Genomic DNA, 12,500 nt, shown 5'->3' with positions numbered 1-12,500 from the left:
GCCTCCACGTCGGCAGCACAACCGCACCCTCGGGTGCTGGCTTTTCACTGGTTCACCATTTACTGCCGGCTCACACCTGGGCCACCCTCCCGTGGCCAGAGCCTGAGCCTAGTGCGGCTTAATCTCCCACCGTGCCCCGTTTGATGGACCCTCTCTGCGGCCAGAGGCTAAGTCAAGTTCGGCTAACTCTGCCACCGTGCCCGTCGTCTGGACCATCTCTCTTGCCAGAGACTAAGTCCAGTTTGGTTAATGATTTACCAGAGCTCCGTTCAGCGCGGCCGATGGTCTCAACCATTCCTGCCGCCGGCGGAGCTCCACCCGGGGCTGCAACCGGGTGAGGTCCGGGGCCCTCGGTCGTGCCCGTCGGCTGGACCATCTCTCTTGCCAGAGACTAAGTCCAGTTTGGTTAATGATTTACCAGAGCTCCGTTCAGCGCGGCCGATGGTCTCAACCATTCCGGCCGCCGGCGGAGCTCCACCCGGGGCTGCAACCGGGTGAGGTCCGGGGCCCTCGGTCGTGCCCGTCGGCTGGACCATCTCTCTTGCCAGAGACTAAGTCCAGTTTGGTTAATGATTTACCAGAGCTCCGTTCAGCGCGGCCGATGGTCTCAACCATTCCGGCCGCCGGCGGAGCTCCACCCGGGGCTGCAACCGGGTGAGGTCCGGGGCCCTCGGTCGTGCCCGTCGGCTGGACCATCTCTCTTGCCAGAGACTAAGTCCAGTTTGGTTAATGATTTACCAGAGCTCCGTTCAGCGCGGCCGATGGTCTCAACCATTCCGGCCGCCGGCGGAGCTCCACCCGGGGCTGCAACCGGGTGAGGTCCGGGGCCCTCGGTCGTGCCCGTCGGCTGGACCATCTCTCTTGCCAGAGACTAAGTCCAGTTTGGTTAATGATTTACCAGACCTCCGTTCAGCGCGGCCGATGGTCTCAACCATTCCGGCCGCCGGCGGAGCTCCACCCGGGGCTGCAACCGGGTGAGGTCCGGGCCCTCGGTCGTGCCCGTCGGCTGGACCATCTCTCTTGCCAGAGACTAAGTCCAGTTTGGTTAATGATTTACCAGACCTCCGTTCAGCGCGGCCGATGGTCTCAACCATTCCGGCCGCCGGCGGAGCCCCACCCGGGGCTGCAGCCGGGTGAGGTCCGGGCCCTCGGTCGTGCCCGTCGGCTGGACCATCTCTCTTGCCAGAGACTAAGTCCAGTTTGGTTAATGATTTACCAGACCTCCGTTCAGCGCGGCCGATGGTCTCAACCATTCCGGCCGCCGGCGGAGCCCCACCCGGGGCTGCAGCCGGGTGAGGTCCGGGCCCTCGGTCGTGCCCGTCGGCTGGACCATCTCTCTTGCCAGAGACTAAGTCCAGTTTGGTTAATGATTTACCAGACCTCCGTTCAGCGCGGCCGATGGTCTCAACCATTCCGGCCGCCGGCGGAGCCCCACCCGGGGCTGCAACCGGGTGAGGTCCGGGCCCTCGCTCGAGGGGAAGGCACCCCCGGCCGCGGCCGGTGCCCAGGCCGCCGCTTTTCCGACGGCCGAAAAAGTCGGAAAAACGGCCGAAAATCCGGGGAAATACTAGCCCAATCTGGCCGAACGGCCGTCGGGGCGGCGGGCCCGGTGCGGTCCCGGCAGACCTGGGGGCTCGAGCGGGGCCCTGCTTCGATTTTCCTCCTTCAATGCAGCAAACTCAAAACTGGTTAATGAGTTGCCACATGTCATTGCCATCGCCTTCCTGCTATTCTGCAGGTACCCCGCCAACCCCCCGTGCCAGAAAATGCAAGTGGCCACCTCGGCGGGGTGTGCCCCGGTAGTCCTACCGGGGAAGGGGCCCGGAGGCCCCGCAAAACGGTTCAATCTCAACTCCATCCCCACTTCCGGGGGTAACTGGTTAACCAGCCTCGGGACTCCCCTGCCAGAAAATGCGAGTGGCCACCTCGGCGGGACGGATCCGCCGAGCTCTGCGGGAAACCGTGCACCCTGCCCCGCCACCACCGACCGGATCTGACTTCATAGAGCTCCGTGCGGCTCCCATTTTTGCTCTGCGGGGCCAGGGAGCCTCCGAATCGGAAGGACTACCGCCATCGCGGGTGCATCACTGCTGCCGGGTGGCCACGGCCTGCCAGCCCTCACCTGGACCCCCCCTCCTGCGCCAGGGGCCAAGTCCAGTTTGGTTAATGAGTTACCCGAGCTCCGTTCAGCGCGGCCGATGGTCTCAACCATTCCGGCCGCCGGCGGAGCTCCTCCGGGGCTGCAAACGGGTGAATTCCGGGCCCTCGCTCGAGGGGAAGGCACCCCCGGCCGCGGCCGGTGGCCAGGCCGCCGCTTTTCCGACGTCCGAAAAAGTCGGAAAAACGGCCAAAAATCCGGAGAAATACTAGCCCATTCTGGCCGAACGGCCGTCGGGGCGGCGGCCCGGTGCGGTCCCGGCAGACCTGGGGGCTCGAGCGGGGCCCTGTTTCGATTTTCCGCCTTCAATGCAGCAAAGTCAAAACTGGTTAATGAGTTGCCACATGTCATTGCCATCGCCTTCCTGCTATTCTGCAGGTACCCCGCCAACCCACCGTGCCAGAAAATGCAAGTGTCCACCTCGGCGGGAACACCTCCGGTAGTCATGCCGCCGAAGAGGTCCCGACGGCGGCATGAGGGGGTCAAATCCATCCCGATGGGGACCGACGGTTCTTTTTAAAAACGCGTTTTTTCGCGATTTCAACGGCCGGGCCGCCTCGCCCCGGGTCGCCACGACCCCGAACCGCCACCCGCCGGTCGCCGAAGCCGATAGAGCGCCGCCTACCGGTCATCAAATAATTGGTTAATGAGTTCCCCCGAAGTTGGTTAATGTTTTCCCGGCTGTTGCTTAGTCTGATCCCCGCAGCTCCTGATACTAAGGGCAGCTGCTTAATGTACTGCCCCCTGTTGGACAATGGCTTCCCCGCCGTTGGTTGATGCTTTACCCGCCTCTGGTGGATGTTTTCCCGAAACTGGTTAATGAGTTCCCACGAAACTGGTTAATGAGTTCCCACGAAGTTGTTTTCCCCGCTGCTGGTTCATTTGCACCCCGCTGCTCCTGATACTAAGGGCAGCTGCTTAATGTGCTCCCCCCTGTTGGACGAAGGCTTCCCCGCCGTTGGTTGATGCTTTCCCCGCCTCTGGTTGATGTTTTCCCGAAACTGGTTAATGAGTTCCCCCGAAACTGGTTAATGAGTTCCCACGAAACTGGTTAATGAGTTCCCCCGCGGTTGGTTGATCTTTTCCCGGCTGTTGCTTAATCTGATCCCCGCTGCTCCTGATACTTAGGGCAGCTGCTTAATGTACTGCCCCCTGTTGGACAATGGCTTCCCCGCCGTTGGTTGATGCTTTACCCGCCTCTGGTGGATGTTTTCCCGAAACTGGTTAATGAGTTCCCACGAAACTGGTTAATGAGTTCCCACGAAGTTGTTTTCCCCGCTGCTGGTTCATTTGTACCCCGCTGCTCCTGAGACTAAGGGCAGCTGCTTAATGTGCTCCCCACTGTTGGACAAAGGCTTCCCGGCCGTTGGTCGATGCTTTCCCCGCCTTTGGTGGAGGATTTCCCGAAACTGGTTAATGAGTTCCCCAGAAACTGGTTAATGAGTTCCCACGAAACTGGTTAATGAGTTCCCCCGCGGTTGGCTGATCTTTTCCCGGCTGTTGCTTAATCTGATCCCCGCGGCTCCTGATACTAAGGGCAGCTGCTTAATGTGCTCCCCACTGTAGGACAATGGCTTCCCCGCCGTTGGTTGATGCTTTCCCCGCCTCTGGTTGATGTTTTCCCGAAACTGGTTAATGAGTTCCCACGAAACTGGTTAATGAGTTCCCACGAAGTTGCTTTCCCCGCTGCTGGTTCATTTGTACCCCGCTGCTCCTGATACTAAGGGCAGCTGCTTAATGTACTTCCCCCTGTTGGACAATGGCTTCCCCGCCGTTGGTTGATGCTTTCCCCGCCTTTGGTGGACGTTTTCCCGAAACTGGTTAATGAGTTCCCACGAAACTGGTTAATGAGTTCCCACGAAGTTGTTTTCCCCGCTGCTGGTTCATTTGTACCCCGCTGCTCCTGATACTAAGGGCAGCTGCTTAATGTGCTCCCCCCTGTTGGACAATGGCTTCCCCGCCGTTGGTGCATGTTTTCCCCGCCTTTGGTGGAAGTTTTCCCGAAACTGGTTAATGAGTTCCCACGAAACTGGTTAATGAGTTCCCACGAAGTTTTTTTCCCCGCTGCTGGTTCATTTGTACCCCGCTGCTCCTGATACTAAGGGCAGCTGCTTAATGTGCTCCCCCCTGTTGGACAATGGCTTCCCCGCCGTTGGTGCATGTTTTCCCCGCCTTTGGTGGAAGTTTTCCCGAAACTGGTTAATGAGTTCCCACGAAACTGGTTAATGAGTTCCCCCGCGGTTGGCTGATCTTTTCCCGGCTGTTGCTTACTCTGATCCCCGCTGCTCCTGATACTAAGGGCAGCTGCTTAATGTGCTCCCGTCTGTTGGACAATGGCTTCCCCGCCGTTGGTTGATGCTTTCCCCGCCTTTGGTGGACGTTTTCCCGAAACTGGTTAATGAGTTCCCACGAAACTGGTTAATGAGTTCCCACGAAACTGGTTAATGAGTTCCCACGAAGTTGTTTTCCCCGCTGCTGGTTCATTTGCACCCCGCTGCTCCTGATACTAAGGGCAGCTGCTTAATGTGCTCCCCCCTGTTGGACGAAGGCTTCCCCGCCGTTGGTTGATGCTTTCCCCGCCTCTGGTTGATGTTTTCCCGAAACTGGTTAATGAGTTCCCCCGAAACTGGTTAATGAGTTCCCACGAAGCTGTTTTCCCCGCTGCTGGTTCATTTGTACCCCGCTGCTCCTGATACTAAGGGCAGCTGCTTAATGTGCTCCCGCCTGTTGGACAATGGCTTCCCCGCCGCTGGTTGATGTTTTCCCCGCCTTTGGTGGAAGGTTTCCCGAAACTGGTTAATGAGTTCCCCCGAAACTGGTTAATGAGTTCCCACGAAACTGGTTAATGAGTTCCCCCGCGGTTGGCTGATCTTTTCCCGGCTGTTGCTTAATCTGATCCCCGCTGCTCCTGATACTTAGGGCAGCTGCTTAATGTACTGCCCCCTGTTGGACAATGGCTTCCCCGCCGTTGGTTGATGCTTTCCCCGCCTCTGGTGGATGTTTTCCCGAAACTGGTTAATGAGTTCCCACGAAACTGGTTAATGAGTTCCCACGAAGTTGTTTTCCCCGCTGCTGGTTCATTTGTACCCCGCTGCTCCTGAGACTAAGGGCAGCTGCTTAATGTGCTCCCCACTGTTGGACAAAGGCTTCCCGGCCGTTGGTCGATGCTTTCCCCGCCTTTGGTGGAGGATTTCCCGAAACTGGTTAATGAGTTCCCAGGAAACTGGTTAATGAGTTCCCCCGCGGTTGGCTGATCTTTTCCCGGCTGTTGCTTAATCTGATCCCCGCTGCTCCTGATACTAAGGGCAGCTGCTTAATGTGCTCCCCACTGTTGGACAATGGCTTCCCCGCCGTTGGCTGATGCTTTCCCCGCCTTTGGTGGACGTTTTCCCGAAACTGGTTAATGAGTTCCCACGAAACTGGTTAATGAGTTCCCACGAAACTGGTTAATGAGTTCCCCCGCGGTTGGCTGATCTTTTCCCGGCTGTTGCTTAATCTGTTCCCCGCTGCTCCTGAGACTAAGGGCAGCTGCTTAATGTGCTCCCCCCTGTTGGACAAAGGCTTCCCCGCCGTTGGTTGATGCTTTCCCCGCCTCTGGTGGAAGATTTCCCGAAACTGGTTAATGAGTTCCCCCGAAACTGGTTAATGAGTTCCCACGAAGCTGTTTTCCCCGCTGCTGGTTCATTTGTGCACCGCTGCTCCTGATACTAAGGGCAGCTGCTTAATGTGCTCCCCCCTGTTGGACAAAGGCTTCCCCGCCGTTGGTTGATGCTTTCCCCGCCTCTGGTTGATGTTTTCCCGAAACTGGTTAATGAGTTCCCACGAAACTGGTTAATGAGTTCCCCCGCGGTTTCCTGATCTTTTCCCGGCTGCTGCTAAATCTGATCCCCGCTGCTCCTGATACTAAGGGCAGCTGCTTAATGTGCTCCCCCCTGTTGGACAATGGCTTCCCCGCCGTTGGTGCATGTTTTCCCCGCCTTTGGTGGAAGGTTTCCCGAAACTGGTTAATGAGTTCCCACGAAACTGGTTAATGAGTTCCCACGGAGTTGTTGTCCCCGCTGCTGGTTCATTTGTACCCCGCTGCTCCTGATACTAAGGGCAGCTGCTTAATGTGCTCCCCCCTGTTGGACAATGGTTTCCCCGCCGTTGGTGCATGTTTTCCCCGCCTTTGGTGGAAGGTTTCCCGAAACTGGTTAATGAGTTCCCACGAAACTGGTTAATGAGTTCCCACGGAGTTGTTTTCCCCGCTGCTGGTTCATTTGTACCCCGCTGCTCCTGATACTAAGGGCAGCTGCTTAATGTACTCCCCCCTGTTGGACAATGGCTTCCCCGCCGTTGGTGCATGTTTTCCCCGCCTCTGGTTGATGTTTTCCCGAAACTGGTTAATGAGTTCCCACGAAACTGGTTAATGAGTTCCCCCGCGGTTGGCTGATCTTTTCCCGGCTGTTGCTTAATCTGATCCCCGCTGCTCCTGATACTAAGGGCAGCTGCTTAATGTACTCCCCCCTGTTGGACAATGGCTTCCCCGCCGTTGGTGCATGTTTTCCCCGCCTTTGGTGGAAGGTTTCCCGAAACTGGTTAATGAGTTCCCAGGAAACTGGTTAATGAGTTCCCACGGAGTTGTTTTCCCCGCTGCTTGTTCATTTGTACCCCGCTGCTCCTGATACTAAGGGCAGCTGCTTAATGTGCTCCCCACTGCTGGACAATGGCTTCCCCGCCGTTGGTTGATGCTTTCCCCGCCTTTGGTGGATGTTTTCCCGAAACTGGTTAATGAGTTCCCACGAAACTGGTTAATGAGTTCCCACGAAACTGGTTAATGAGTTCCCACGAAGCTGTTTTCCCCGCTGCTGGTTCATTTGTACCCCGCTGCTCCTGATACTAAGGGCAGCTGCTTAATGTGCTCCCCACTGTTGGACAATGGCTTCCCCGCCGTTGGTTCATGTTTTCCCCGCCTTTGGTGGAAGTATTCCCGAAACTGGTTAATGAGTTCCCACGAAACTGGTTAATGAGTTCCCCCGCGGTTGGCTGATCTTTTCCCGGCTGTTGCTTAATCTGATCCCCGCTGCTCCTGATACTAAGGGCAGCCACTTAATGTGCTCCCCACTTTTGGACAAGGGCTTCCCGGCCGTTGGTTCATGCTTTCCCCGCCTTTGGTGGAGGTTTTCCCGAAACTGGTTAATGAGTTCCCACGAAACTGGTTAATGAGTTCCCCCGCGGTTTCCTGATCTTTTCCCGGCTGTTGCTTAATCTGATCCCCGCTGCTCCTGACACTAAGGGCAGCTGCTTAATGTGCTCCCCACTGTTGGACAATGGCTTCCCCGCCGTTGGTTGATGTTTTCCCCGCCTTTGGTGGACGTTTTCCCGAAACTGGTTAATGAGTTCCCACGAAACTGGTTAATGAGTTCCCACGGAACTGGTTAATGAGTTCCCCCGCGGTTGGTTGATCTTTTCCCGGCTGTTGCTTAATCTGATCCCCGCTGCTCCTGATACTTAGGGCAGCTGCTTAATGTGCTCCCCCCTGTTGGACAATGGCTTCCCCGCCGTTGGTTGATGTTTTCCCCGCCTTTGGTGGACGTTTTCCCGAAACTGGTTAATGAGTTCCCCCGAAACTGGTTAATGAGTTCCCACGAAGTTGTTTTCCCCGCTGCTGGTTCATTTGTACCCCGCTGCTCCTGATACTAAGGGCAGCTGCTTAATGTGCTCCCCCCTGTTGGACAATGGCTTCCCCGCCGTTGGTGCATGTTTTCCCCGCCTTTGGTGGACGTTTTCCCGAAACTGGTTAATGAGTTCCCACGAAACTGGTTAATGAGTTCCCACGGAGTTGTTTTCCCCGCTGCTTGTTCATTTGTACCCCGCTGCTCCTGATACTAAGGGCAGCTGCTTAATGTGCTCCCCCCTGTTGGACAATGGCTTCCCCGCCGTTGGTGCATGTTTTCCCCGCCGTTGGTGGCAGTTTTCCCGAAACTGGTTAATGAGTTCCCACGAAACTGGTTAATGAGTTCCCCCGCGGTTGGCTGATCTTTTCCCGGCTGTTGCTTAATCTGATCCCCGCTGCTCCTGATACTAAGGGCAGCTGCTTAATGTGCTCCCCCCGGTTGGACAATGCCTTCCCCGCCGTTGGTTCATGCTTTCCCCGCCTTTGGTGGAAGTTTTCCCGAAACTGGTTAATGAGTTCCCCCGAAACTGGTTAATGAGTTCCCACGAAGCTGTTTTCCCCGCTGCTGGTTCATTTGTACCCCGCTGCTCCTGATACTAAGGGCAGCTGCTTAATGTGCTCCCCCCTGTTGGACAAAGGCTTCCCCGCCGTTGGTTGATGTTTTCCCCGCCTTTGGTGGACGTTTTCCCGAAACTGGTTAATGAGTTCCCCCGAAACTGGTTAATGAGTTCCCCCGCGGTTGGCTGATCTTTTCCCGGCTGTTGCTTAATCTGATCCCCGCTGCTCCTGATACTAAGGGCAGCTGCTTAATGTGCTCCCCCCGGTTGGACAATGCCTTCCCCGCCGTTGGTTCATGCTTTCCCCGCCTTTGGTGGAAGTTTTCCCGAAACTGGTTAATGAGTTCCCCCGAAACTGGTTAATGAGTTCCCACGAAGCTGTTTTCCCCGCTGCTGGTTCATTTGTACCCCGCTGCTCCTGATACTAAGGGCAGCTGCTTAATGTGCTCCCCCCTGTTGGACAAAGGCTTCCCCGCCGTTGGTTGATGCTTTCCCCGCCTCTGGTTGAATTTTTCCCGAAACTGGTTAATGAGTTCCCAGGAAACTGGTTAATGAGTTCCCACGAAACTGGTTAATGAGTTCCCCGCGGTTGGTTGATCTTTTCCCGGCTGTTGCTTAATCTGATCCCCGCCGCTCCTGATACTAAGGGCAGCTGCTTAATGTGCTCCCCCCTGTTGGACAATGGCTTCCCCGCCGTTGGTGCATGTTTTCCCCGCCTTTGGTGGACGTTTTCCCGAAACTGGTTAATGAGTTCCCACGAAACTGGTTAATGAGTTCCCACGAAACTGGTTAATGAGTTCCCCCGCGGTTGGCTGTTCTTTTCCCGGCTGTTGCTTAATCTGATCCCCGCTGCTCCTGATACTAAGGGCAGCTGCCTAATGTGCTCCCCACTGTTGGACAATGGCTTCCCCGCCGTTGGTTGATGCTTTCCCCGCCTTTGGTGGACGTTTTCCCGAAACTGGTTAATGAGTTCCCACGAAACTGGTTAATGAGTTCCCACGAAGTTGTTTTCCCCGCTGCTGGTTCATTTGTACCCCGCTGCTCCTGATACTAAGGGCAGCTGCTTAATGTGCTCCCCCCTGTTGGACAATGGCTTCCCCGCCGTTGGTGCATGTTTTCCCCGCCTTTGGTGGAAGTTTTCCCGAAACTGGTTAATGAGTTCCCACGAAACTGGTTAATGAGTTCCCCCGCGGTTGGCTGATCTTTTCCCTCCTGTTGCTTAATCTGATCCCCGCTGCTCCTGATACTAAGGGCAGCTGCTTAATGTGCTCCCCACTGTTGGACAAAGGCTTCCCCGACGTTGGTTGGTGTTTTCCCCGCCTTTGGTGGACGTTTTCCCGAAACTGGTTAATGAGTTCCCACGAAACTGGTTAATGAGTTCCCACGAAACTGGTTAATGAGTTCCCCCGCGGTTGGCTGTTCTTTTCCCGGCTGTTGCTTAATCTGTTCCCCGCTGCTCCTGATACTAAGGGCAGCTGCTTAATGTGCTCCCCCCCGTTGGACAATGGCTTCCCCGCCGTTGGTTGATGTTTTCCCCGCCTTTGGTGGACGTTTTCCCGAAACTGGTTAATGAGTTCCCCCGAAACTGGTTAATGAGTTCCCACGAAGCTGTTTTCCCCGCTGCTGGTTCATTTGTACCCCGCTGCTCCTGATACTAAGGGCAGCTGCTTAATGTGCTCCCCCCTGTTGGACAAAGGCTTCCCCGCCGTTGGTGCATGTTTTCCCCGCCTTTGGTGGAAGTTTTCCCGAAACTGGTTAATGAGTTCCCAGGAAACTGGTTAATGAGTTCCCCCGCGGTTGGCTGATCTTTTCCCGGCTGTTGCTTAATCTGATCCCCGCTGCTCCTGATACTAAGGGCAGCTGCTTAATGTGCTCCCCCCGGTTGGACAATGGCTTCCCCGCCGTTGGTTCATGCTTTCCCCGCCTTTGGTGGAGGTTTTCCCGAAACTGGTTAATGAGTTCCCACGAAACTGGTTAATGAGTTCCCAGGAAACTGGTTAATGAGTTCCCCCGCGGTTGGCTGATCTTTTCCCGGCTGTTGCTTAATCTGATCCCCGCTGCTCCTGATACTAAGGGCAGCTGCTTAATGTGCTCCCCACTGTTGGACAATGGCTTCCCGGCCGTTGGTTGATGCTTTCCCCGCCTTTGGTGGAAGTTTTCCCGAAACTGGTTAATGAGTTCCCCCGAAACTGGTTAATGAGTTCCCACGAAACTGGTTAATGAGTTCCCACGAAGTTGTTTTCCCCGCTGCTGGTTCATTTGTACCCCGCTGCTCCTGATACTAAGGGCAGCTGCTTAATGTGCTCCCCCCGGTTGGACAATGGCTTCCCCGCCGTTGGTTCATGCTTTCCCCGCCTTTGGTGGAGGTTTTCCCGAAACTGGTTAATGAGTTCCCACGAAACTGGTTAATGAGTTCCCAGGAAACTGGTTAATGAGTTCCCCCGCGGTTGGTTGATCTTTTCCCAGGCTGTTGCTTAATCTGATCCCCGCTGCTCCTGAGACTAAGGGCAGCTGCTTAATGTGCTCCCCACTGTTGGACAGTGGCTTCCCCGCCGTTGGTTGATGCTTTCCCCGCCTTTGGTTGATGTTTTCCCGAAACTGGTTAATGAGTTCCCACGAAACTGGTTAATGAGTTCCCCCGCGGTTTCCTGATCTTTTCCCGGCTGTTGCTTAATCTGATCCCCGCTGCTCCTGATACTAAGGGCAGCTGCTTAATGTGCTCCCCCTGTTGGACAATGGCTTCCCCGCCGTTGTTTGATGTTTTCCCCGCCTTAGGTGGACGGTTTCCCGAAACTGGTTAATGAGTTCCCACGAAACTGGTTAATGAGTTCCCCCGGCGGTTGGCTGATCTTTTCCCGGCTGCTGCTTAATCTCTTCCCCGCTGCTCCTGAGACTAAGGGCAGCTGCTTGATGTGCTCCCCCCCCCCTGTTGGACAATGGCTTCCCCGCCGTTGGTTGATGCTTTCCCCGCCTTTGGTGGAAGTTTTCCCGAAACTGGTTAATGAGTTCCCACGAAACTGGTTAATGCGTTCCCACGACACTGGTTAATGAGTTCCCCCGCGGTTGGCTGATCTTTTCCCGGCTGCTGCTTAATCTCTTCCCCGCTACTCCTGAGACTAAGGGCAGCTGCTTAGTGTACTCCCCGTTGTTGGTTCCTGGCTTCCCCAGTGTTTTGCCTGCCGTTGGTTCATGTCTTCCCGATATTTCGTTCATGTTTTCCCCCGAAGTTGGTGAATGTTTTCCCGGCTGTTGGATAATCTGTTCCCCGCTGCTCCTGAGACTAAGGGCAACTGCTTAATGTACTCCCCGCTGGTGGTTAATGGCTTCCCCGGTGTTTGTTCAACCCCCCGCACCCGCGGTTAGGGTTAGGGTTCGGGTTAGGGTTAGGGTCAAGGCACAGGCAAAACACGCCCTTACTACACACTCCATGCTCACAAGCACTCCACATTGACTCTCCACGCCCGCACAGGCGCCCCTCACGCCGGCCACACTTTCAAATTGCTCCGTTAGGGTTAGGGTTAGGGTTAGGGCTAGGGCTAGGGCTCGGGTTAGGGTTCGGGTGACGGCTACGGTTAGGGTTAGCGCTAGGGTTAGGGTTAGTGTTAGGGTCAAGGCACAGGCAGAAACACGCCCTTACAACACACTCCATGCTCACAAGGACTCCACATCGACTCTCCACGCCCGCACAGGCGTCCCTCGCGCCGGCCACACTTTCAAATTGCTCCCTTAGGGTTAGGCTTAGGGTTAGGCTAGGGTTAGGGTTAGGGCTAGGGCTCGGGCTAGGGTTAGGCTTAGTGTTAGGGTTAGGGCTAGCGTTAGGGCTATGGTTAGGGTTAGGGCCACGGTTAGGGTTAGGGTTAGGGTTAGGGCTAGTGTTAGGGTTAGGGTTAGGGTTAGTGTTAGGGTGAGGGCTAGGGTTAGGGCTTTGGTTAGGGTTAGGGTTAGGGCCACGGTTAGGGTTAGGGTTTGGGCTAGGGTTAGGGTTAGGGTTAGGGTTAGTGTTAGGGTTAGGGCTAGGGTTAGGGCTTTGGTAAGGGTTAGGGTTAGGGTTTGGGCTAGGGCCACGGTTAGGGTTAGGGTTAGGGTTTGGGCTAGGGTTAGGGTTAGGGTTAGTGTTAGGGTTAGGGCT

This window comes from Mustelus asterias, unplaced genomic scaffold (assembly GCF_964213995.1).
Source record: "Mustelus asterias unplaced genomic scaffold, sMusAst1.hap1.1 HAP1_SCAFFOLD_3259, whole genome shotgun sequence".
NCBI lineage: Eukaryota > Metazoa > Chordata > Chondrichthyes > Carcharhiniformes > Triakidae > Mustelus > Mustelus asterias.
Note: the sequence above shows the minus strand (reverse complement) of the source record.